This window comes from Saccopteryx leptura, chromosome 4 (assembly GCF_036850995.1).
Source record: "Saccopteryx leptura isolate mSacLep1 chromosome 4, mSacLep1_pri_phased_curated, whole genome shotgun sequence".
NCBI lineage: Eukaryota > Metazoa > Chordata > Mammalia > Chiroptera > Emballonuridae > Saccopteryx > Saccopteryx leptura.
The window spans coordinates 173,864,721-173,891,693 of NC_089506.1; the positions used below are offsets into that span (position 1 = coordinate 173,864,721).

Consider the following 26,973-nt stretch of genomic DNA (forward strand, 5'->3'; position numbering starts at 1 on the left):
CAAAATATAAGGTAAATAAGCCCTCACTAGATAGCTTGGTTGGTTAGAGCATCGTCCCAAAGTGCAGATGTTGCTAGTTAAATCCCTGGTCAGGGCACATACAGAAACAGATGTTCCTGTCTTTCTCTCTAAAATCAATAAAATAAACATTAAAGAAAAAAAAAGTGAAATAAGAGTTTAAATGGCAGAAAAAAATACGTTCATTTAAAAAAATGTTCTTAAATCTTGTTAGGATTGTTGGTTAGTAGAGTGTGTAAAAATTCACTAAGATCCTCTGTGAAAAGTTATGTTAATATAGCATTCTTGTTTGAAATACATAATTTTTTTTTTCTGAAGTTGGAAACGGGGAGGCAGTCAGACAGACTCCCGCATGCACCCGACCAGGATCCACCTGACACGCCCACCAGGGGGCGATGCTCTGCTCATCTGGGGCGTTGCTCTGTTGCAACCAGAGCCAAGAGCCATTCTAGCAACATGAAGCCATCCTCAGTGCCCGGGCCAACTTTGCTCCAGTGGAGCCTTGGCTGCGGGAGGGGAAGATAGAGACAGAGAGGAAGGAGAGAGGGAGGGGTGGAGAAGCAGATGGGCGCTTCTCCTGTGTGCCCTGGCTGGGAATCGAACCTGGGACTCCTGCACACCAGGCCGATGCTCTACCACTGAGCCAAGTAGCCAGGGCCTGAAATACGTAATTTAAATTGAGTATAAATTTGTGATTGACACTTAAGCTTTGCTGTTCCCTTCTTTTTAATTAAGCAACAGTTAAGAACATTGCTCTCTTTAGTAGAAGACATTTTTAAATAGTCAACTTGATGATGAACTATGTTACTGTAGGATGCTAGGATTACTTTAAGCTCGAAACAAAAACAAAAACTTGGAAGCTAAATGCAGTGGCTTCAAGGCAGTTTAGCATCATCAACTGGTTAGTCTAAACAATTGAAAAGATTAAACTGATCCATATTGGTAAATGACAGAAATGATTACTGGTGTAAGTATTATTCATTGGTACTTTGCCAAAGCTTAATCTCCCTCCCAATCCAGTGCTTTGCTGGGGTTATTCCCTGGGGTTTATCTCATATAAGAAATATGAGTTTGAGTTTTCATTCGAATACCAGTAGAAATATGTTTTTATAATTCAAGTAGAATTGATATTGTTCAGTTGAATATGAACTCCTAGAGAACGTACACATTTTTAAAATTTTCAAGATCAACTGTTAGATTAATGTTGAAATACACTACTTATCCTGTTATAGTGTACAGCAGGGGTAGTCAACCTTTTTATACCTACCGCCCACTTGTGTATCTCTGTTTGTAGTAAAATTTTCTAACCACCCACCGGTTCCACAGTAATGGTGATTTATAAAGTAGGGAAGTAACTTTACTTTTATAAAGCAGAGTTACAGCAAGTTAAAGCATATAATAATAATTACTTACCAAGTACTTTATGTTGGATTTTCGCTATTTGGCAGAATAAATCTTTATAAAACAACTTACTATAGTTAAATCTATCTTTTTATTTATACTTTGGTTGCTCTGCTACTGCCCACCATGAAAGCTGGAATGCCCACTAGTGGGCGGTAGGACCAGGTTGACCAGCACTGGTGTAGAGGGTTCTCAGAGCAGATCCTTGAGGTTTGTTCAGTAAAACTTAATGGGAATTTAATCTGGTTTCTATTAAAAGATGTAACATTAAGGAAAACATTTTACAATTACATTAAAATGATCAGGAAGTCATCAAAGATTTGAAAGTTGCCCAATTTAGGTTCATTTTAAACTCCTGCCTTTTAACCTGTTAATCATAAAAATGTTCTGTTCTTAATTGTCATGTGGTCCAGCAAATAAGAGCAGTTTTTTTTCTGTCACCAATGCTGTGAACAATCAGGCTGATTATTTCGTGATAATGTTTTATTATGGCAGTTACAAATAATTCTAGAAATAGTATTTTAAGAAATGTCTTATTCAGAATCATAATTTCTTCAAGAGAATAACCTTCCATATTGGTCGAAAATGTTCAAGGATATGGCATCCTGTTGGGGCTCTGGGTGCTACTATCTTCAGACATTGTTTGTGTGCAACATGAGCCATAGTGATTTTCAGAGAATACAAATGTATTCAAAACAAGAGCTTGTAAGACTCTATGAGCAAACTTTTTTTTAGTTTTATTAAATTTGCTATGATTACAACTAAGGAAATTGCTTTGAAGCAACCATGATATTATATTCTGACTCCTTAGTTTAGCTGTCATTTAATCTTTCCCAAGGTTTTTATTGATACTCTAATTCTGCTCAGTAGGAGTTGCTAGTATTGGTACAAATCAGGAGATGTAAGACCTAACAATGTTGACTTACAAGAAATGTAAAATGTATTTATTGCATTTCTTCTTTAATAAATATAACCGAATGAGCTAAATAATAATTTGACCATTTAATAAAAATCAGATTACAGAAGATAACTGTTAGGTTCATTCAGGTCCAGGGCCCCTTACCAAAAAGCCTCTACTAAGCCAGGTTAAGCTTGAAGCGAACTAGCACCAGCACAGTTCTGGCAGTCTCCACCTGAGCAAACCTGACTAATGTCTCACATCCCCTCACCCAACCTCCCAGCTGAGCATATCCCTTCACCCCACCCCAGAATTTCACACCAAAACTAACCTGGCTAAGCCTTGCTCACTAACCCTATACAAGCTCAAATCTCCAAACACTCGGGGCTGATGCCAGTAGGGCCTCCGCTCATCTGTTCTCAGATGCATAAATAAGTTTCTTATAAAACTCATCAGGCTTTGTGCATCCCTCCTTTGGCGACCTAACAATAACTATGTATATAATTGAAATATTTTCTAAGAATACTTCAACTTAAAAATCTTGCATATAATTTTTTTTCTGTAGCACCTACACTTTATTTGCATATTCTAGTATTGGGGGTTTTATTCCCCAAAATTTTGAGCTTACGATAGAAACAAATTAAAAATAAATCATGTACCGTATTCCCCCATGTATAAGACGCACCCTTTTTGGAAAAATTTGGGGTCTAAAAACTGGGTGCGTTTAATACAGTGGTTGTAGATTTTTTTACTTGCATTTCCCACTTTTTTGCACTTGTCGTCTTTGTGCTGTTTCACACTTGTTAGCAGTATATTATGGTAGGTTACATTTTGCTACGCTCTGCCCAGAAATAGCTCAGAAAAGATTTTCATACAGTGCTGAATTCAAGTTAAAAGTGATCTAGTTTGCAAAAGTGAATGAAAATCGTGCTGCTAAACTAAGTTTGGTCCTCCTCCAGCTGAGAAATCAATCCAAGACTGGCTACGGGAGAAGAAACCCCACTGAAAATGCCACGGCAAAAGAAGGCCATGAGAGGTAAGTCAGCAAAATGGCCTGATATAGAGAGGGAATTGAAGATATGGATTGAAGAGCAAAGGGCAGTTGGAATTCCTGTGTCCACAAGATGGTTCAGCATGAGGCAAGAAGAATTGCTGAAAAAGAAGTTACTGATTTCAAAGGAGGACACAATTGGTGCTTCAGGTTCATGAAACAGAGTGGATTAAGCATCCGTACACTGACCAGACTTGCCCAAAAATGCCTGGAAGCTATGAGCAGAAGGTCCTTGAACTTCATCGTTTTGTCATTCAGTGTCGGAAGACACATCAGTATGAGTTGGAACAGATTGCAAATATGGACGAAGTCCCTCTTCAGTTTGATGTCCCAAGTAACAGAACTGTTGATAAGAAGGGGGTGAAACTGTAACTATGAAGAGAAGTGGACATGAAAAGAGCCATTATACAGTTATTCTAGCTTGTTGTGCTGACAGAACCAAGCTGCTTCCTATGCTGATTTTCAAACACAAAACAATGCCAAAAGAAGATATTCCTCAAGGAGTGATTGTCCACGTTCATGACAAGGGTTGGATGGATCAGGATGGGATGAAGATCAGGTTTGAGAAAGTTTAGAGGAGGAGAAGACCAGGTGGGCTCTTACGCAAATCTGTCCAATTGGTTCTTGATAAGTTTAGGGCACACATAAAAAAAAACACAAAGAAGATCGCTGCAGAGCATAAAACAAAATTTGCCATCATACCTGGAAGCTTGACATCCCAGCTCCAACCACTTCATGTCAGTGTTAATCAACCCTTCAATACTGCTGTGAGAGATGAATGGAACCAATGGATGAAGTCTTCTGGGGACAATTTGACACCAGCAGGAAGAGTGAAGAAACCAACTAGAGGAGAAGTTTGTACCTGGGTGAAAAGATCCTGGGATAATACCAAGATTGAGATCATTGTCAAGTCATTTAAGAGATGTGGTATTTCAAATGCCATAGATGGAACTGAGGACGAGACAATATATGAAGACTATGATTCATCATCAGACACAGATGAGGACAAGCTAATGGGTGGGAGTTTTGACAGTGATGAGGAGTTGTATGAATTTTATTGATGAATAAAACTTGAGTTTAATAACTTTATGTAATACTTTTTTTTAATTTAGTGCCCCAAAATTAAGGTGTGTTTTATACATGGGGAAATATGGTAATTTCTATAACTAGAACGTATAACTGACTATTGGAACTCCAAATCTAATAAGCAGCAGTCCTACAATTTGCAGCAAAAGGAATTATAGCTTTTATAATTCTGATTCCTAAAGGACCAAAAAGAGTCCTGAAAAGAATTAACAAGTATTCATTGTCAATCTGTTCTCCATTTAATGTTTTTTACTGAATAGCTTCCTATAATTAGCCTACATACTCTTCTCTTATTTATAGAAGTGTTCTTTGTTTTTTAAAGTAGATAGCACATTTTAAAAATGGAAAAAAAGTGACAAAATATGTATAAAAAGTACAGATGTGAAATTGTAACATACAAATGATTGCTTTTTATGTACTATTGCAAATAACACCCTCATTGTTGAAGTTCATTGGTAGGATACAGACAGTTGGATAGACGAGATGAGAGTTTTCCAGCAAAATGAGAAACCTCAGACCCTGCAGCGACTGTTGCTCTGACTCCAACTCTTTTTTTTGAGTGTCTGGTTAGTAGCGCTGTTGCCATATTCCCCCAGCACTCCTGAGGCTCCAAGTCAGCTGCTTCCTGTGCTCTGCCAACCATTCATACTTTGAGGGATCGCTTCACAAAAAGGACACTGAGACCCTTTTAAGATCAGTACTCTTTAACCTCACAGACAAAATTATTGCATTGAGTATGTTTTTAGAACTCATACTATTTTTTAACTAGTTCATAACTCTATTAGTAAATTATTTACAGATGCATGCAATTACATGTATAAATAAGCCAAATTGCCTTATTTATAAATGCATCATTACTGGACACTTCAATAGCTTCTCCATTTGAACATTGAATTTTACTTCATTTCAAATATATTTGTATATGCAATCTATATTATTCCTTATTCATTCGTTTTTCTTTGTTAAAGTAATAATTTTACCCATCTTCAAAGCTATGCATTAGATTATTACCCCCATGTGGATTTATATGTGAATTACAGGTATTTTTTTCTGTTCATGTGACCTTGTTTTAATTATTATTACAAAATTGAAATTATTTTTCTTTCAGTGAAATCCAGTACTTTTTCTGTTTGTTTTTAAAACAGTATTTCAAATTTATGATATAAGTATTTATCTCCCATCCCAAGTACTAACCAGGCCTGACCCTGCTTAGCTTCCGAGATCAGACGAGATCGGGCACGTTCAGGGTGGTATGGCGTAGACAATATAAGTATTTATTAGTTAACAAAGTTATCCTAGTTGTTTGGCAAAGCTGTCCAATGACATTCTGAGCCTTTTTCTGTGCGTGTTTGTGTGAGGAACTCATTATATTACTATGATTCTGCTGCGAGTTTCCCTACGTTCCTTTCTTCCTTCTGCCTCAGTGTCACCTGACTTCAGTAGTAGACATTGATTCAGTCTCGTCTTTCCAACCACAATACCAGTCAGAATGGTAGAATGCTAGCTTCTTCTCACTTCCTTTTACACTGCCAAATAGAGACCCTGACCCTTCAGACGTGTTACCTTTGTTGAATATACGCTATATTTATTACTCTTCCCCTCACCTTTCCAGTTACCAAGGATTCTTCTAGAACCCTTAAAGCCCAAAATACTTTAAAATTTTGGTTTTCTTTGCACATCCCTCAAATGGCTTCTCATCCAAAAACAACAGCCAGAATTCTCATTGCTACTTTTCTTCCTTAATCATCTATTAATCTTCCTCTTGCTTCCTGTGTTCTAGTCACACTGTCTCTTTGTTGTTTCTTTTCTTTTTCTTTTTTCTTTTTTTTTTTTTTTTTTTTAGTGAGAGAGAGAGAGGGACTGGCAGACAGGAAGTGAAAGAGGTGAAAAGCAGCATCTACTCGTACTTGCAGCACCTTAGTTGTTCATTGATTGCTTTCTCATATGTGCCTTGACTGGGGGGGCTCCAGCTGAACCAGTGACCCCTTGCTCAAGCCAGCAACCTTGGACTTCAAGCCAACAACCTTTGGGCTCAAGCCAGTGACCATGGGATCATGTCTATGATCCTATTCTCAAACAGGTGACCCCACACTCAAGCTGGCAACCCCACATTCAAGCTAGATGAGCCTGTGTCAGGTTGGTGACCTCGGCGCCCCAGGTTGATGCTCTGTCCACTGTGCCACCACCTGGTTAGGCTCCTTGTTGTTTCTTAAAGAAGACATGTACACTTTCTCCTTAGGGACTTTGTACTTCCTGGTTTCTCTGTCTAGAATATTCTACTCCCAGATAGTCTCATGTTTTATCCCTTCACTTCTTTCCAATCTTTACTCAAATGTCTCCTTGAGTGAGATCTTTCCTGTCCAGCTTAGGAAATAACAATTCATATTTCCAGTCTGCCCCATAACTTCAAACAAACTATATATTTTATTAGACAAATTATATACATATTTTATTTATTTATTGTCTGTCAGCCGCCACTGGAGTGCAGACTCCACAAAGGTAGAGAGGACTTGAGTTTTATAAACTGTTATATTCTGAGCAGCTAGAATAGTGTGTGGCTCATCATAAGTATTCACTAAATATTTGTTGAATGAGTGAATATTATAAATGCTACTGTTCTCCATATTTCATTCGGGTATACATTTTAGCTAGACTTGACCAATCTTTTCCAGTATAAGCATGGAATTACAGTCAGATTGCCTGGGTTCAGATGCCATTTGTGTGACCTTGCACATATGCTTAACTTCTCTGTGTCTCATTCTGTATCTCGTAGGTTGCTTGAGGAGTAAATGAGGTAATATATGTAGAGCACTTTTAACAGTATCTAGCACACATAAGTAATCTGTATAACTTTATATGTAAGGGACCAGCAACCTCAGCATTCCAGGTCGACACTTTATCCACTGCACCACCACAGGTCATATGTAAGGAGATATGTAACATCATCTAATTTGCTTTTTTCAATATTTTTCAGCTTATTGAGCATTGTTATTTCTGAATATTTATGCTAAGGATCTTTTGAGGTATAGAGTATTAGTCCCAGCACCATGGATTGAGTTTTTTTCTAACTCACTTGCTTATCTTTTTTAATCACAATTTTAATACTACAATATAAAAACTTTCTTTATGTCAGAGATATTTAATTTATATGTCTACAAGGTTATAAGGACCCACTTCTGGACCCCCACTTGTAACATCTCAAAGCCTTCCATTTCTAATCAGCTGCTTTGGTTCAACCCACTTTGATTCAGACTGGTATGCCAATGGATAAATCACAAACAGGTTACTTGCTACTAGTAACAAAACAAACATGCAAATGTGACCTAAACTTCTGAAATAAACATACTTGCAATTCTGACATGCTGCTATTTAGTATCAGAAACAAGGTGTTTGCCCTTCAGAATGTGGCAGTGAAGTTTGTGGCTCTCCAGCCCCCAATAAAATTCAGTTAGTCTGAAGTGATTCCTTAGCTTGGCATAGTTTAGTGCAATTGATTCTAGACATCCTCTCTGCCTTGCAGGTAGTATGTAATGTTCAGTTCAGAAGTAGGTTTTTTATATGTATCTTAAATCTTTAAATACAACTTAGCTTTTTTTATGTTAAAAATAGTCCATTTAATTCTATTTGCCTGTTAGTTTCTTGATTGTACTGAAACAATTACTCCCGTATTCGTGTTCATCTGTTACTTCCCAGTTGATTACTCTGAAGACTTCTAAGTTTCCAGTGACAATTATGTAAAAATTAAAAATAAATAATACACTTGCTAAGGAGGATTTAAAGAATGAGAACATGTTAGCTATTATACTAAAATAGTTTTTACCTTCCCTTGTAGTAAGTAGGATTCGGTGAGGAGTTAGAAGAAAAATTTGTGCATTGAATAAGAAAACAATAAATTCATTTTCAGACTAAAACCCGTAAAGTTAGCCTTTGGTCTTCATATGATTTATTGAAGTATTATACATACATACACCTCAATGAATTATCACAAAATGAACACACCTGTGTAACCAACACCCACTGAAGAAAGAAAACATTATCTACTCTAAAAGCCCTCTTAATGATTTCTAATCAGTGCCCCTTCTTCTTTGCTCCCCAAAGTTAGCCACTTTCCCAACTGTTCTAATATGAGGGATTAGTTTTGCCTGTTTTATAAACCTTGTATAAATTGATTCAATCAGCTGTGTATGGGAATTGTGGTTGCTACACATCTTCAAAACTTGGCATTGTCAGTGTTTTCATTTCAGTCATTCTGGTGCTTTTGTAGAGAGGCCTCACACTGAGTTTTTTAGTTTGCATTTTCCTAATTATTAATGAAGTTGAGCATTTTTTGACATATTTATTGACTACTTAGATATCCACTTATATAAAGTGCCTTTTCAAGTCTCTTGTCCGTTTATCAAGTTGTGTTTTTCATATTGATTTGTATGTATTCTAAATACAAGGCCTTGTTGGTTGTATATGTTGAAATTACTTTTCCTACTCTGTGTCTTGCTTTTTTACTGTTTTAAGCTATCTTTTGTGGAAAATAAATTTTTAATTTAAATGTGATTTAATTTATCTGACTTATTTCTCATTCTTTTCCTTCATGGATCCTAATTTCCATGCCTATTTAAAAAATAATTCCATTCTAATGTCTTGAAATAGTCTCCAATCTTATAATCAGAAAATTTTACTGTTTTCCTCCAACCTTCTTTGATTATATACCCTATCAGTGAGAACTTAGCAGTATGCATTCTCTATGTAGGTATAATTTATTTAAATGTATTGTGTATTTCGCACACTCAATTTTACATAAAATAAGAAAGCATAAAATAAAAAATAATTAGATAAATATAGATATGTCCTTTTCTACCCCCAGTATTGTATTTGTGAATTTCCTGATTTATAGACACCATACTTTATATCAATCATTTTTAGAATCAAATAACACTGTCAAGTAAATTATTTGAACTAAGTGAGAAACTTAACTTTCGAAGTCCAACCAGATAGCTTTTTTTTTTCTTTGAGAGGGAGAGAGACAGACAGGAAGGGAGAGAGAGAGATGAGAAGCATCAGCTTATAGTTGCGACACCTTAGTTGTTCATTGATTGCTTGCTCATATGTGCCTTGACTGGGGGTGGAGGCTCAGCAGACTGAGTGACCCCTTGCTCGAGCCAGTGACCATGGGTCATATCTATGATCCCACATTCAAGCCAGTGACACCACACTCAAGGTGAATGAGCCCACGCTCAAGCTGGCGACTGTGAGATTTCGAACCTGGGTCTTCAGTATCCCCGGCCAACGCTCTATATACTGTGCCACTACCTGGTCATGCCCAGATAGCTTTTTTTGGGAAATATTTACTTCATATTAATTTTAAAGGCAGAAGTTATTCCCCAAATTTTCACATATTATAATTTAGGAATTACTATAGTCTCAAATTACTTAAGCATGTGACACTCAGCAAATACTTCAGTTTTTTTAAATACAAATTTTTTTTTATTTTTTATTTTTTTTCCATTTTTTCCAAAGCTGGAAACGGGGAGGCAGACAGACTCCCGCATGCGCCCGACTGGGATCCACCCGGCATGCCCGCCAGAGGGCGATGCTCTGCCCCTCTGAGACGTCACTCTGTTGCATCCAGAGCCATTCCAGCACCTGAGGCAGAGGCCACAGAGCCATCCTCAGCGCCCGGGCCATCTTTGCTCCAATGGAGCCTTGGCTGCGGGAGGGGAAGAGAGAGACAGAGAGGAAGGAGAGGGGGAGGGGTAGAGAAGCAGATGGGTGCTTCTCCTGTGTGCCCTGGCTAGGAATCGAACCTGGGACTCCTGCATGCCAGGCTGACGCTCTATCGCCAGGGCCTTTAAATACAAATTTAACCATTTTGTTTTCTTACTTTAAATCTTCAAATGACTTACCGAACAGCCTTTTACATTATACATTTGTCTAAAGATTTTCTTACCTTTATAAGATTTGCTTAGTCAAAAGGCTTGAACTAATCATGAAAATTTAAGGAAAAAAATTGCACTGTTTTCCCTTCCTTTTTTTAGTAGCTGAGCAAAGACTTTCTCTTTAAGAATTGTTCAATTTTCCAATACATAAGAAATTTGTGGTTTATGATGACTTTAGTAACTAAATCCAGTAAATGTCCTCCAACTTTTTCCCTTCCTCTCATATGTGAGATCAGCAGTCCCACATTAGACCATTTACAAATGGTGTTTTGGAATAAAAGCACATTTATATTATCTATGTTCTCCAGGAATTGTCATGCTTTAAAAGAAATATTCTCTCAGCTTAAAACAAATTCAAATTTGCCTGTTTATTTGACCTTGTAATATGTTCATCTCTTGGACAATTTAATTTGGGATCTTTACCCCCCCCCCAAAAGAAAAGAAAATGGGGTTATTTCTGCTCTTAAATTATTATTCTTTTAATGTTACCGCATTCCCCTGCATCAAAAATAAAATCCTATGAACTTAAAAAAAAATCTTTATTTGAAGTAAGATCAAAAGAAAAACAATTTAAAGAATATTTTTTATTTACTTGGTTTCAAACTAGTCAAGAAGGAGATAGGCTTCCTGGAATTATTTGAGCATCTGCTTTTCCAGTAACCTCCACTGTGTAGCTGTTAGTTTTTTAAAGGTGATTACATAGTTATCAGAAAAATTGAATTCTGATGAGATAAAATTTTAATGCTTTTGAGCTAGAATAAGAAGTTTTAGTTTTGCATATAGAGAGTGAAGAACAAAGGCAAACATTTTTTTTTAAGGCAAACATTTGATGTAGTTAAAACTTACTGTGTTCAGGGCAATTTCTGAAGTATAATGAGTTTTATTAACCTGCATATGTAGTCTGAAGGCTGGTAAATTTTGTATGTTAGCATCATAAGACCAGTAATAATTATTATGATATTCATACAAACTTACTAATTGCAAAATAAGTAAGAAATTAGAAATTATTAAAGTCAGTTGGAAAAGCATTGTATGTGTTTTTAAAAATGTTCAAAAATGTAAAAGATGCCCTGGCCGGGAATCGAACCCAGGACTCCTGCACACCAGGCCAATGCCCTACCACTGAACCAACCGGCCAGGGCGTAGGAATGCCCTTGTTGATCAAGCTATCCAAAAGAAAATTATTTGGAGCAACCATGACAGATCGAGCAATTCAGTCTCATACTATTCATCACCAGAACACTGCTCCTGTGTAAACAGTTTCAACTTTCTCGGGAAGCAGCACGGCAGATTGGAAAATCCTGTCTAAGGGGTCCTATACTACAATCTGCCCCTTCATTTGGAGTTAACCCTCAAGGACCCCTACCAGGACAACTTTGGCAAATGGATGTTACTCATATACCTTCATTTGGCAAACAGTCCTATGTCCATGTTACAGTGGATACATATTCTGTATTTATAGTAACCTCTGTCAGAACAGGAGAGGCTGCTAAGCATGTTATAGCTCATTGTCTGTATGCACTATTCTATTATTGGATTTCCTAAACTGGTTAAACTGACAATGCTCCTGCATATGGAGCAAAAGCATTTACTGTATTTTGTCATTCTTACAATCTTTAAAGTCAAGGTATTATTAAAGTGTACCCAGCAAATATTTTAAGGTCAATTTAAAAAAATTTAAAAGGGGGGAGTCATATCCTGGAACTCCTACAAGTCTACCGTATCATGTATCATACTTTTTACTTAAAAAAAATTTAAATTTCTTTTGAATGCTGATGAACAGGAGATGCCAAATCTCTTTCTCCTGCAAACTACTACCTTCTTTATTAGATCCAGCTAATAACACTGTTTTGTCTTTTTCCAAATAGCTCCAGATTTATGAAATAGATTTATATAGGCAGATGGGGATCCTCAAACCCCTCAGCGAGATCTTCTGAGAATGGCTTTTAAGATACCAAGAGGCAGAAAAAGCCCAATAGAGATCAGGGGAACTACCAGCTTTTAGGATACACCCTTAAAGGCTCCAATGCCCCAAAGGGGTTTCATAGGATGCCATCTGGGTCCTGCTTCAATAGTGGAAAGGAAGGTCATTGAGCTAAAGCCTGCCAGACTTACATGCCTCTGCTGTGAGGAAACAGGGACACTGGAAGGTAGGCTTCCCCCTCGCTCCTCTAAGGGAGGGTTCAGTCTCTTCCAGCCCTGCTCCAGCCACCTATGACCTAACCTTGCCCAGAATGCTGGGGTTTGCCACTGAAGGCTGAAGGTGCCCAGGGCCGTCGACCCCATCTACGACACTGTGGACGAGCCTAGGGTATTTCTTCCAAGAAGCAGGTAAACTGATCTCATTTGCACAAGGGCCACTTAACTATGTTTTGCCTGAATAGTCAGGTTTTTTATTCTTCCCTCGAAGATCTCTGTTGTGGGAGTTGATAGTCCTATTTTCTGCTTTGTTTAATATATAGTGTTTCCTTTATTCCCCTACCTCAGTGCCCCACTCATATTTCAGGCTGGGACCTACTCCTAATTTAGAGCTCTCTTTCCCCCTTTTGCCAACTTTTATTATGAATCTACCTTTGCCACCCAGCTTAGTGTATCCCAAGATTTTCTTTACCATGCCACAGTCGCAGAGCTCCAGGGAAAAGCAACCTGGTCTCATCTCTCCAGACAGAGGAGAACAAAAGCTCCATCTCCACACATGCTGCAGATGGCTTTTCCAGTCTACCTGAATCATTACCAACTAGAAGCAGTGGTCACTGGGACTTGGACATGAGCTGCAAGGTATAGAATGGTGACAATTCCAGTGCCATGCGGACTTTTCCTGGATGTGGACTTTTCCTGGACTCCTGCTCCTTGTGACTGGGGTTGGGTTGCATTTTTCAGGGATTTGGCATGGTGTTGGGGCCAACTTGGACATGGTGAACATGTTAAGGACACTACTCTTTTATGGATTCTTGCTGTATTGGCCAAGAGTTTGCTTAAAGGCTTTAATCACTGTAAAAAAAAATAGAAGACTGGATAAAGAAGATGTGGCACATATACACCATGGTATACTATTCAGCCATAAGAAATGATGACATCGGATCACTTACAACAAAATGGTGGGATCCTGATAACATTATACGGAGTGAAATAAGTAAATCAGAAAAAAACAAGAACTGCAGGATTCCATACATTGGTGGGACATAAAAATGAGACTAAGAGACATGGACAAGAGTGTGGTGGTTACGGGGGGGCGGGGGGAGGGAAGGAGGGAGAGGGGAGGGAGTGGGGGAGGTGCACAAAGAAAACTAGATAGAAGGTGACGGAAGACAATCTGACCTTGGGTGATGGGTATGCAACAGAATGGAATGACAAGATAACCTGGACATGTTTTTTTTTAATATATGTACCCTGATTTATTGATGTCACCCCATTAAAATAAAAATTTATTTATAAAAAAAAATGTAAAAGAGGTAGGAGGCATGAATTTCAAAGTGAACTGTAATACACCCAACCATTTTAGGCCACATAATCTAGGAAGTCCAAAAGTGGGGGGTACCTTGCAAGGCCACTACAGTAGATCCCTGTAATTGATAAAGACTGCCTTATCACTGAGGTTGATTTTGACCAAACGATTACCAAACTTCTTTTCCCTTCAGACAGCTGAGTTACAAACCAGCATATCTTTGGGTATTGAAATCTGCCAGGTATAAACGGATATACCTTTGAATACCTTTGAATTCACTTGCACTGCTTTCACCAGAAACTCATGCTCTTTGTCATGTATTGCTTTTCTTAAAAGCCTAAAGGATTTGAACCTGAATATTTTTTCTTATGCTTTCTACTACCATGTGCTGACATTAGAACATTCATTAAACAGTCATCCCCTGTGACCTTGATTTGAATTTCTCTTAATTAAAACGTTAAAGAGTATATGGGTCCTTGCCTGTTGACTCAGTTGGTTAGAATATCCCAGAACACCAGGATTGCAGGCTCAGTCCTAGTCAGGGCACATGCAGGAAGCAGCCAATGAATGCACAACTAAGTGGAAAAACAAATGAAAATCTCTCTCTAAAAATGAATCAATTGTGGCCCTGGCCGGTTGGCTCAGTGGTAGAGCATTGGCCTGGCGTGCAGAAGTCCCGGGTTCGAATCCTGGCCAGGGCACACAGGAGAAGCACCCATCTGCTTCTCCACCCCTCCCCCTCTCCTTCCTCTCTGTCTCTCTCTTCCCCTCCCGCAGCTGAGGCTCCACTGGAGCAAAGATGGCCCGGGCGCTGGGGATGGCTCCTTGGCCTCTGCCCCAGGGGCTAGAGTGGCTCTGGTCGCAACAGAGTGATGCCCTGGAGGGGCAGAGCATCGCCCCCTGGTGGGCAGAGCTTCACCCCTGGTGGGTGTGCCGGGTGGATCCTGGTCGGGCTGTCTCTCCCCGTTTCCAGCTTCAGAAAAATACCAAAAAAAATAAAAATAAAAATAAATAAAAATAAAAATGAATCAATTGAAAAAAAACAAAACTTGAACATGTATAAATTGACTGCAGTGAAATTTGGGGCAACACTGAAAGGTTCCGTTCTGAAATGGATGAGCTGTGAGGCAGCCCTGTGGGAAATAATTATAACTAGGAAAAGTATAACATGAAAGTTAGGAAGATAACCTGGAGAAAGAATGAAAAGTTTTTACAACAAAGACTTGAGAAAGGTAAAGGAAGACATGAGAAAGTAAGCTGCCTGTGCCAGGTGTGCAGACCTCAGTTCGTGTCACAGTAGCCTATGCAGTTTTGCTGCTGTTGATGTAATTCAAGGGTCCCCAAACTTTTTACACAGGGGGCCAGTTCAGTGACTCTCAGACTGTTGGAGGGCCAGGTTATAAAAAAACTATGAACAAATCCCTATGCACACTGCACATATCTTATTTTAAAGTAAAAAAACAAAACGGGAACAAATACAATATTTAAAATAAAGAACAAGTAAATTTAAATCAACAAACTGACCAGTATTTCAATGGGAACTATGCTCCTCTCACTGACCACCAATGAAAGAGGTGCCCCTTCCGGAAGTGCAGTGGGGGCCAGATAAATGGCTTCAGGGGGCCGCATGCAGCCCACGGGCCGTAGTTTGGGGACCCCTGATGTAATTGATACATCTGCCCTGGCCTAAAGACTGCTAGAATCTTTGGGGGTGACCCTGGTCATAAAAATATTTTAATAGAATCAAAACTACTGTGGCCTGGCTGTGCAGATAATCTTATTTTTCTTTACTTTCCCACTGAGCTTTTAAAAAAACACTAATATAAAAACCAAAAATAGTACAGTGTCTGTATTATACTGTATTAATGTCAATAATTATACTGTATTAAATGTCAGTAATATTCTATTTAGCAATTTTTATTGTTTTTAGTGAAAGAAAAATATTTATTACTTCAAAGTGTGGTTATCAGCTGTATTCTTCCTTTAAATCAACTTTACCACATTTCTTTTTACCTTGCAGATTTAGGACTCCTGTGGTTGGGGCTATCTCAAATATATATATAAAAATAATTGCCAGTATTTACTTTTTATTTAGAAATTCTTTATGTTTTGTTTTATGATAAAAATGAGGGAGGTTCCTAAACATTACTCCGGTGGTTATTGTGGATTAGCATTGGGGCCTTTCATCTGTCAGACATCTGGTTAAATCAAATGACCTGACTATGACCTGCTAACTGATTTCTAGTGTTCATTTGTCCTAGTGTAGGATTTTAATTCTAAACACATTTGTCTAATATCTGACTTTGAAGTTACAATGATACTAAATTAAAAGTAACTTATTAGTGAGGACAATAAAGGATTAAAGTATTAATAAATAAAGAATTAAGAATGTGAAATTGACTAGAGGATTTAGAAATGAGAAATGACTGTGGAGGTCAGTTTAGGCCCTCTCCCTGCCCCCACCACAGACTGCATAAAATTTGAATTTCTTTTTAATAACAATTATTAATATTTTTGTTTATCGATATTAGTGCAGGAGGAGTGGAGAAAGAGAGAGAGAGACAGGAACAGGACCATCGATCTGTTCCTGTATGTGCTCTGACTGGGGGTTGAACCCACAACCTCTGTGCTTCACTCCAGGGCAAAATTTGAATTCTTAAAGATTAAAAGATAATGCCAATATGGCTAAGACATTCTATGGGTTTATATCAAATAGGCAATATTATTTTGTAATTTTTAAAAATGTTTTTTTATTTCTACAGCTAATTAAAACCTTAAAAATAGAGTGTTTAACCCACTCTATTGGGTAATGCTATCTTTATATAACTTGTGCTTCTTGTTATATTTCTGTTTATTTGGAAATTCTTGGCTATGGATCTGTTCCACATCTGATTTTATGAACCAGCAATGAGACAATGGCAGTAAAACAATAAATTGACATAATGATTAAATTAAATGTGACTCACAGAAATCACTTAATCATATTTGTTTTTTAGGGCTATGTTTGTCATCAAGTTAATATCTATTTGCTTTTTTTTCTGTTATTTTTTTATTGATTTTAATTTATTGTGTTTATACAGATTCTAGTATTGCCCTGAATGCATCCCCCCTCCCCCATATACCCCCAACACTGTTTGCTTATTTTAAAGATTATACTCTGTTTTATTCAAATTTGATTTTATGAAACTTCTTTGATCCTTTTCACTCATTGCTGTCTTCGGGGAAAATAAACAAAATTTTATTCTCAAACATCAAGTTTTCATTATCTTAAAGCTACTTGATAATTTTCAATTGCTATAATAATTGGGAAAAATACATTTTATCTTTTAGTTATTAAGGAAAACTTTGAACTCAAAACAAAAACTGAACTTTTTTGAGATTCACTAGTTGGATTAGGTTTTCTTAATGAGGCATTGGATATAGTAATACGAATTTGCTATCCTTCAGGTATGAAATAGCTGATTTCCTATTCATGAACAATTTATATTAAATTGAAATGCTGTGTAGTTTTTAAATTTGTTTAGATCTTAGAAAGGTTAGCTGTTTGACATTTAGCAGGTAAGATTTATTATACATATAGTAATTCCAGGGACTAGATAAACGTAGTGTGATTAAAATTTTTAAAAAGTAGTCCTGCTTGGTAAAAGATGAAAACCTGAGCATACATGTTGACTTCTTTTCCTTACTGAGACCTCACTAAAATGGAAGCACAGAAAGAAATAGAACCATGCAGCAAAGAAAATCAGAGAGACTCATTAGTACTTGTAAGTTTTCAAGGTATTACTGGAAGGAGGAAAGATGGGAGTGAGGTGACTGACGAAACAAGCTGTGAGGAGGCTGCAGAAACGCTGAGAGGAAATGGTCAGCCTGCCTGGATCCAGAGGAGTCTCTGGGCTGAGATCTGCAAGTAAGAAGGGCAGGGAAAAGATGTACAGCTGAAACCAGGAGGGTTAATTAAATGTCTTACATGAATCTAAGACAGTTGGCTCCCTTACCTCACGTCTACATCCCCAGGCTAGAAACCAGAACCTCATCTCAGAAGAAAGGGACTGAACCATATGGGAAGGGATAGGGTTTCTGTTGTACGTCTTGGCACTCCCCAAATAAGCCTGCATTATTCTGGTCTTTGAGGGGCTGCAGCCTGACAGCTGGCTTCCTACCTGCTCTCTGCAGCTTCTGCCTAAGGGGAAGCTTGCCTCTGTCCAAGCCTGCCGTGTTCACAGAGCTCCTAGATAGTGCTACCAAGTGGGCAGGAAGACTGATGAAACTTATTTTCATTATTATGTTTGTCCATTATTTCTGAAGCCCATATATTATTACAAATGCTTAACTTTCTGTTAGGTTCTTATTTTTGTTTTTATTGTTCATTAAGTGTTTGTTCCCCCCTTACAGATTTTTCACAAATTGAAGCCAACTCTTTTATTTTCAAGAGTAATTCACTGTTGAATTATCCAGGTATAGGAGTCTGCCAGAAACTACTTTTTTCTTTAAAGACCTCTTTACTTGCTAATATATTGGTGGGATCTGATTTAGAAACAATTAGATAGTATTTACATTTTATAATCTTAGTTTGAATTCAACGATAGCATAAGTTAATATTGATATTTAATGGTATACATATATGCTAACAGCAAATTCAGATTTCCTTGCATCTTTTTTGCCTATAAGAGATATAGAATGCTTTATTAAAACATTATGAAAGGTTGACCTCATTAAATGAAAGAGAAGAACATATTTCTTGTTTTTAAAACATTTGGTAATATGAGTTTTAGTGTTCAGAAAAATTATAGTTAGAATCCAATCTTAATTTTTTTCATTTCCTTAAATTATCATGGATATGCATATGAAGCTATTCTTGTATTTATTTTCAGCTAAATAAATTAGCTCAAATATTCATGACTGAAATTACTTTCTATAAAAATTTCCAGAAGCATTTTAAAAATATCCCAAGGGTGGCAAGTATATATTTTATTTTTTCAAGTGCTTTTCTTGGCTTCTGGATGGATATATGGTCGGAGGAAAGAATTTAAATGTAATAAAAGTTAACCATACCTTTGTAAAGTTTATAATGATCTAGTATTACTGAATGAGACTGACCTGGGAGACTAGTGGAAACTTCAAGTAGTAAAGTTTCCAACTTCAATTCATTTTTGGAGTTATTGAGTATATGAAGAATATTACTGAACCTGTTCACTTAAAGGTCAGTAAGCATAGCCCTGGCTATGCTGAAGTAAATCTGGGTATTGTTGGTTTTAATCTGTAACAGACTTTATGTTTGTACTTTGGGTGCTATAGAAATGACCATTTCTATGCATTCATATGGCGGCTGTAATTTGAAGAGTCTGATTAATGGTCCTTGGATTTATGTTTCAAGAAGCCATTTTTCCCCTCTCACATTGACATTTCAAACAAGATATAAACAAGCTTTTTAGATCTTGCAAAGATCTTTGTAGATATTTTAAATGTAGCCTGTTGTTCACTGAGTAGAAAGATAAACTTACTTTTGTTTTTTATGTGCTTAATATTTTTAATTTCTGTATTATACATTTACAGATGCCCTGCCTATGCTATAGAAACACTTATTTTATCTGAAATTTATAAAAGGAAAGTACACAGCAAGGCATTCTAGCAAAACAATGAAGACAAAACAGCTTAAACCCTTAGTTTGCTCTTAATAAGCACATTGTAAATTGAAGGCTCATTTAGACACTCAAAATTAATTTCCGTGAACATTCTTAGCATTGGGCCCTCTACCTAAAATCGTGATGCTACTTTAGAATTTCATGTTCTATTTTTGTAAATGCCAATTCTTTTCATAATTACGTAAATTTCTCATAAAGAAAATTAAGATATCAAACTTCTTTACTGTACAAAATCAGGACTATTATGGTGAGTTCAGGTCAGTTTTAATTAGAACATGAGCAATATATAATTTGAGATTCTCAAATAGGGACTGCTTTTATATAGTGAAACTCTAAGATAACTTTTCTGAGAATTAATATCGCAGCTTTCTGAGTCAGTTTCCTATACCTGATTTCATTATTTGGTTCTCTCCCATATAGGATGTTCAAGGCAATATATAATCATTTTTGTCTCATTAGTTTTAAAGAGGAGTCAGCAGCTCCAGGAACAGTATAATAGTGATGTTTACACAGCAGTAAAGAGTTACTGATGTGCAAATACAGATATGTATGAAGAAAAACAAAATTGTATCTGGTCTTAAGCTAGTCTGAGTCTTTGCTTGACTGCTTGACTGAAAATGTGTATTTAATTTCTCAACTGATTGCTATTTAGGCTTGAGAAAAGTCTACATTTAAATAATTTTACCTTAGAATTTTGAAGACACTGTTCTATTGACATGTTGATATTTACTAAAAAGAATTCTGATATCAATATGATTTTTATAACTTTGTAGATAACCTCTTTCCTTCCCTCCTTCCATCTGTACCCCAAAAAGAGCTCCAGAAGATTTTGAAATTTGTATTCATAGAATTCTGCTATTACCCCAGGATGTTAATAGGTGTCTGTTTTTATTAGCGGTTTGTTATTTTTTTTCAGGTGCCTCTGCCTTCTTTTTTCTGAAAGGACTGAAAGCCCAAATCTATCTTTAGCTAAGGGAGATTTTCTTCTTTAATTTCTGTGATTCCTTTTCCACCCAGTTCTTTCTGATCCTTTTAGGTAACTACTGGCGCTTCTGAATCTCTCTTCCGTTTCTCTTTTTAAGTTTTTCTCATTTTACAGGGGATTATAGAAAATCTCTTATTCTTGTCTAGCTCAATAATTTGATCCTTAGTTGGGTCCTTAAAATTTTCAGTCCATTTTTTAAAGCTTTGTTTAGCCATTATTTTATCAGGCATGTTTTTAATTTTGTAGAACTTCTTTTCAAAATAGCTTGTTCTTTTTGTTATTGCTGAGTGTTATCTTTTCCATTTCATTGATAATGTCAATTACTATATTTAAAGTGTTCTTCTGTTTCTTTAACTCTACCTAAATATTATTTCTTCAGTTTAAGTTCAAAATATTATTTTTTCAATTTAAATTCAGTGGCTTTCTTACCATTTCTTCCTCAAATGAGAGGTGATTCTTGGTTGTTAGTATGTATACTTAAAAACTTAGATTGAGTAGTTTTGGTGGCTAGAGAATATTTACTCCTCTACCCAAATGAATTTATCCATTTTTATTTCTTGAAGTAATAAGATTATTTTCTTTATATCTTTATTGAATTTATTAGGGTTACATTGATTAATAATATGTAGGTTTCAAGTGTACAATTCTATAATACATGATCTGTATATTATATTGTTTATCCACCACCCATAGTCAAGTCTGCTTAGGTCACCATTTCACCATTTATTCTACCCTTTACCCTCTTCTTATCTCCTCATTCCCCTAGTTTTTCCTTTTTATTTATTTAGTTATTTTTATTAGTTTTAATGGGGTGACATTGATAAATCAGGGTACATATGTTCAGAGAACACATCTCTAGGTTATTTTGACATTTGATTATGCTGCATTCCCATTACTCAAAGTCCAATTGTCTTCAGTCACCTTCTAACTGGTTTTCTTTGTGCCCCTCCCCTCCCCCAGTACCCTCCCTCTCCTCCCCCCCCCCCCACCATGTAACCACCACACTCTTGTCCATGTCTCTGAGTCTCATTTTTATATCCCACCTATGTATGGAATCATATAGTTCTTAGTCTTTTCTGATTTACTTATTTCGCTCAGTATAATGTTATCAAGGTCCATACATGTTGTTGTAAATGATCTGATGTCATCATTTCTTATGGCTGAATAGTATTCCATAGTATATATGTACCAAAGCTTTTTAATCCACTCGTCCACTGACGGACACTTGGGCTGTTTCCATATCTTCACTATTGTGAACAATGCTGCCATAAACATGGGGTGCACGTCTCCTTTTAAAACAACGCTATGGTGTTCTTGGGGTATATTCCTAAAAGTGGGATAGCTGGGTCAAAAGGCAGTTCAATTTTTAATTTTTTGAGGAATCTCCATACTGTTTGCCACAGTGGCTGCACCAGTCTACACTCCCACCAGCAGTGCAGGAGGGTTCCCTTTTCTCCACATCCTCACCAGCACTTATTCTGTGTTGTTTTGTTGATGAGCCCATTCTGACTGCTGTGAGGTGATATCTCATTGTGGTTTTAATTTGCATTTCTCTAATGATTAGTGATGTTGAGCATTTTTTTCATATGCCTATGGGCCATCTGTATGTCCTCTTTGGAGAAGTGTCTATTCATTTTTTCGCCCATTTTTTTATTGGATTGTTTGTCTTCCTGATGTTGAGTTTTACAAGTTCTTTATAAATTTTGGTTATTAACCCCTTATCAGACATATGTCAAATATGTTCTCCCATTGTGTAGTTTGTCTTTTTATTCTGTTCTTATTGTCTTTAGCTGCGCAAAAGCTTTTTAGTTTGATATAGTCCCATTTGTTTATCCTGTCTTTTATTTCACTTCCCCGTGGAGATAAATCAGCAAATGAATTGCTCCGAGAGATGTCAGAGAGCTTACTGCCTATGTTTTCTTCTAAGATGCTTATGGTTTTACAGCTTACATTTAAGTCTTTTATCCATTTTGAGTTTACTTTTGTGAATGTTTAAGTTAGTGGTCTAGTTTCATTTTTTTGCAGGTAGCTGTCCAATTTTCCCAACACCATTTGTTGAAGAGGCTGTCTTTACTCCATTGTATGCTCTTACCTCCTCTGTCAAATATCAGTTGTCCATAAAGGTGTGGGTTTATTTCTGGATTCTCTGTTCTGTTCCATTGATCTATATGCCTATTCTTATGCCAGTACCAAGCTGTTTTGAGTACAGTGGCCTTGTAGTATAACTTGATATCTGAAAGTGTGATACCTCCCACTTTATTTTTCCCTTTCAAGATTGCTGAGGCTGTTGTGTTCTCCTTTGGTTGCATATAAATTTTTGGAATATGTATTCTATGTCTTTGAAGTATGTCATTGGTATTTTAATTGGTTATTGCATTGAATTTATAGATTGCTTTGGGTAATATAGACATTTTAATGATGTTTATTCTTCCTAACCATGAGCACAGTATATGCTTCCACTTGTTTGTACCTTCCCTGATTTCTTTTATCAGTGTTTTATAATTTACCGAGTACAAGTCTTTAATCTCCTTGATTAAATTTATTCCTAGGTACTTTACTTTTTTGCTTGCAATGGTAAAGGGGATTGCTTCCTTAATTTCTCTTTCTGACAGTTCATTGTTAGTGTATAAAAATGCCTCTGATATCTGAGTATTAATTTTATATCCTGACACCTTGCTGAATTCATTTATCAGGTCCAGTAGTTTTTTGACTGAGATTTTAGGCTTTTCTATATACAGTATCATATCATCTGCAAATAATGATAGTTATACTTCTTCTTTTCCAATTTGGATGCCTTTTATTTCTTTTTCCTGTCTGATTGCTGTGGCTAGGACTTCCAGAACAATGTTGAATAAGAGTGGTGAAAGGGGGCACCCCTGCCTTATTCCTGATCTTAAAGAGATTGCTTTTAATTTTTGCCCATTGAGTATGTTGGCTGTGGGTTTGTCATATATGACCTTTATCATGTTGAGGTATGTTTCCTATATTCCCACTTTGCTGAGAGTTTTGATCATGAATGGGTGCTGGATTTTATCAAATGCTTTTTCTGCATCTATTGAAATTATCATGTGGTTTTTCTCCTTCCTTTTGTTTATGTGATGAATCACATTGATTGATGTGCGAATATTGTACCAGCCTTGCCTCCCAAGAATAACTCCTACTTGATCAAGGTGTATGATTTTTTTCATATATTGCTGGATCCAGTTTGCTAATATTTTGTTGAGGATTTTAGCTTCTAAATTCATCAGGAATATTGGCCTATAATTTTCTTTCTTTGTGTTGTCTTTCCCTGGTTTTGGAATCAGAATTATGCTTCCCTCATAAAAGGAGCTTGGACGTCTTCCTTCCTCTTGAATTTTTTGAAATAGCTTGAGAAGGATAGGAGTTAGTTCTTTGAATATTTAGTAGAATTCACTTGTGAAACCATCGAGCCCAGGACTTTTCTTTTTTGGGAATTTTTTGATAACTGTTTCAATCTCATTTTGTTGTAATTGGTCTGTTTAGGTTTTTTGATTCTTCCAGATTAATTTTTAGAAGATTATATGTCTCAAGGAATTTTTTCCATTTCATCTAGGTTGTCTAGTTTTTGGCATACAGTTCTTCATGGTATTTTCTTACAATATTTTGTATTTCTGTTGTGTCAGTTGTTACTTGTCCACTCTCATTTCTAATTTTATTTATTTGAGTCCCCTCTCTTTTTTTCTTGGTGAGTCTGGTTAAAGATTCATCATCTTGTTTACCTTTTCAAAGAACCAGCTCCTGGTTTCATTGACCCTCTGTATTGTTTCTTTAGCCTCTATGTCATTTATTTCCACTCTGATCTTTATTATTTCCTTCCTTCTACTACCTCTGGGCTTTACTTGCTGTTCTTTTTCTAGTTCTTTCAGATGTAGGGTCAAGTTGTTTATTTGAGCTTTGTCTAGCTTCTTAAGGTATGCCTGTAATGCTATGAACTTCCCTCTCAGGACTGCTTTTGCTGTGTCCCATAAATTTTGAGTTGATGTATGCTCATTATTGTTCGTTTCTAGGAATTTTTTTATTTCTTCTTTGATCTCATTTTTAACCCATTTGTTATTTAATAACATGCTATTTAGTTTCCATGTGTTTGAGTATTTTTCAGTTTTTCTGTTGTGGTTGATTTCTAGTTTCAAGCCATTGTGATCAGAGAAAGTGCTCAATATGATTTCAATCTTCTTAAATTTGTTGAGACCGCTTTTGTGCCCTAACATGTGGTCTGTCCTAGAGAATATACCATGAGCACTTGAAGAGAATGTATATTCTGCTGCTTTAGGGTAAAAGGTTCTGAAGATATCTATTAAATCAAGTTGATCTAGTGTGTCCTTTAAGTCTGCTGTTTCCTTGTTAATTTTCTTTCTTGAGAATCTATCTAGTGATGTTAGTGGGGTATTGAAATCCCCTAGTATTATAGTATTACTGTTGATATCTCCCTTTAAATCCATCAAAATCTGCTTTATATATTTAGGTGCTCCTATATTAGGTGCATAGATATTATTACGGTTATATCTTCCTTTTGGATTGCTTCCTTTATCATTATGTAATGACCTTCTTTAAAGTCCATTTTGTCTGATAGAAGTATTGCTACCCCAGCTTTTTTTTCAATTCCCATTTGCATGAAATATTTTTTTCCATCCTTTTATCTTCAGTCTATGTGCATCTTTTGTTTTCAGGTGTGTCTCTTGTAGACAGCATATGTGTGGGTCCTGTTTTTTTATCCACGCAGCTACCTTATGTCTTTTGATCGGATCATTTAGTCAATTCACATTTAAGGTTATTATTGGTATGTAGTTGTTTATTGCCATTTTATTCTTTAAAGCTGTCTTCCTCTTTTGCTATATTCTTTTTCCCCTTTGATCTGTTTACAACAGGTCCCTTAGCATTTCTTGCAGCATTGGTTTGGTTGTTGTGAATTTCTTGAGTGTTTTTTTGTCTGGGAAGCTTTTTATTTCTCATTTAATTTTAAATGATAGCCTTACTGGATAAAGTAGTCTTGGTTGTAGGCTCTTGTTCTGCATTACTTTGAATATTTTTTTCCATTCCCTTCTGTCCTCAAGTTTTTCTGTTGAGAAGTCGGAAGTCATCCTTATGGGGGCTCCTTTGTAGGTGATAACCTTTTTTTCTCTAGCAGCTTTTAATATTTTTTCTTTATCACTTAGCCTTGGTATTTTAATTATGATGTGTTTTGGTGTAGATTTCCTTGGGTTTCTCTTTAATGGAGTTCTCTGTGCTTCTTGAACTTGTGAGACATTTTCCTACCTTAATTTAGAGAAGTTTTCAGCTATGATATGTTTGAACAAGGTCTCTATCCCTTGTTCTTTCTCTTCTTCTTCAGGAACCCCATGATGCAGATGTTATTTCTCTTCATGTTGTCACAGAGCTTGCTTAAAGTTTCCTCAAACTCTTTGAGTCTCTTTTCTTTTTTCTGCTCTGCTTCCGTGCCTTCATTTATCTTGTCCTCTAACTCGCTGATTCGATTCTCAGCTTCATTCATCCTGCTTTTAATTTCTTCCATTGTGTTTTTCTTCATTTCTTTTTTTTTTCTTTTTTGGGTTTTTTTGTTTGTTTGTTTTTTTGTTTTCTTTATATTTTTCCAAAGCTGGAAACAGGGAGGCAGTCAGACAGACTCCTGCATGCGCCCAACTGGGATCCACCCGGCACTCCCACCAGGGGGCGATGCTCTGCCCATTTTGGGGCGTCGCTCTGCCACAATCAGAGCCATTCTAGCACCTGAGGCAGAGGCCATAGAGCCATCCTCAGCGCCCGGGCAAACTTTACTCCAGTGGAGCCTTGGCTGCGGGAGGGGAAGAGAGAGTCAGAGAGGAAGGAGAGGGGGATGGGTGGAAAAGCAGATAGGTGCTTCTCCTGTGTGCCCTGGCCGGGAATCGAACCCAGGACTCCTGCACGGCAGGCCGACGCTCTACCACTGAGCCAACCGGCCAGGGCCTGTTCTCCATTTCTGATATTGTATTTGTCATTTCTGACTGATTCTTTTTTATTATTTCAACGTCCTTTTTTATATTTACTATCTCTATTTAGGTGTTCGTTATGACCATCTAGTGTTGTTCTAGGATCTTTGAGCATCCTAAGAACCATTATTTTAAACTCTGCATCCGGTAATTTGGTTATATCTGACTCATTCAGGTCCTTTTCTGGGGATTTCTCTTGATTCATTTGTGTTGCATTTCTCTGCCTTCCCATTTTGTCTGTGTAAAGAAGGTTTTAGCTACTGTATGTGGCCTCTGTGTTCTCTAGGTGTGGTCTGTCTGCAGGTCTGCCACCCCCTCTGCTGCTTCTGCCTAGGGCGTTCCAGTATGGGGGTTGCCGATGCCAGCCCACTGAGGCTGTTGCTGTGGTTTCCTCCTCTCCTTCACGGGAGGGGCTGTGATCACATGCTCAGGTGTACAAGCCTCGGTTGCCTTGGCCTTTACTCTGCCCCCGCTGATGGGTTATGTGTGGCACCCAGCTGCAAGCCTTGGCTCTGAGGGCAGGGGTGAGCACC

At 37.0% G+C, this 26,973-nt stretch overlaps 1 protein-coding gene and 1 non-coding gene across 2 annotated transcripts in view; one reads left to right on the top strand and one right to left on the bottom strand.

Moving 5' to 3' along the window:
• Positions 1-26,973, top strand: part of COMMD10 (COMM domain containing 10) — a 199,654-nt gene that overhangs the window by 141,924 nt on the left and 30,757 nt on the right. The gene's annotated exons all lie outside the window — the stretch shown is intronic.
• Positions 26,342-26,417, bottom strand: TRNAG-GCC (transfer RNA glycine (anticodon GCC)). Its single transcript has one exon. It is a non-coding gene; the product is annotated as a tRNA-Gly (tRNA).